Here is an 836-nt window from a genome sequence, read left to right as displayed (position 1 = left end):
TTTATATATATTATAAATATAATGTATATAAATAAAATAATAAATAAAAATATATATAAAAATATAAAAATATATATATAAAAATTTTAATAAAAATTTTTAAAATTTTAAAAAATTTTTTAAATTATATTTAAAATTAATATAAAAATTTTATTTATTTAATTTATTTTAAAAAAAAAATAATTAATAATTAAAATATTAAAATAAATTATAAAATTTTAATTTTAAAAATATATATATAAATTTTTATATATAAAATTTTATAAATATTAAAAAATAAAAAAATATAAAATAAAAAAAAAAATATAAAATTATATTAATTAAATAATTATAAAAAATATAAATAAAAAAATTTAAATTTTTAATTAATTATATATAGTAAAAAAAGAAAAATGCCCACTGAAACCTTTCAAGCCATTTGCAAAGAAAATACTTTAGGGGGTGAAACAATTTAAAAATTGGCGTTTGCCCCTTTGAATAAAAAGAAAAGACATATTTTTGAATGTCCTTAGGAATCGCTACCACAATCACCCAAAACCAGCAATAATTTTCCCCAATGATGTCCTTTATTTTTATTGACGTCATTTTGCCCTAATTTTAAAAGGGGGGTTTATTATTCATATTTTTTTCACCAAAATAAAAGTTGTCAATATGAAAAAAAAAGAAAACATATTGAGACCGCGGGGGACACAACCCCTATGGTTTATATTAGATTTAACAACGCAAACATGTAAAATATACAAAATAAAACACAGGTGACCAATACCAGTTGCATATAAGGGGCAAAAAAGAGCCCCGGATACCCGCCTGGGTTTTAAATTTTTTTCCTTGGAAAA

This window comes from Penaeus monodon, chromosome 24 (genome assembly GCF_015228065.2).
Source record: "Penaeus monodon isolate SGIC_2016 chromosome 24, NSTDA_Pmon_1, whole genome shotgun sequence".
In the NCBI taxonomy this organism is placed as follows: domain Eukaryota; kingdom Metazoa; phylum Arthropoda; class Malacostraca; order Decapoda; family Penaeidae; genus Penaeus; species Penaeus monodon.
Note: the sequence above shows the minus strand (reverse complement) of the source record.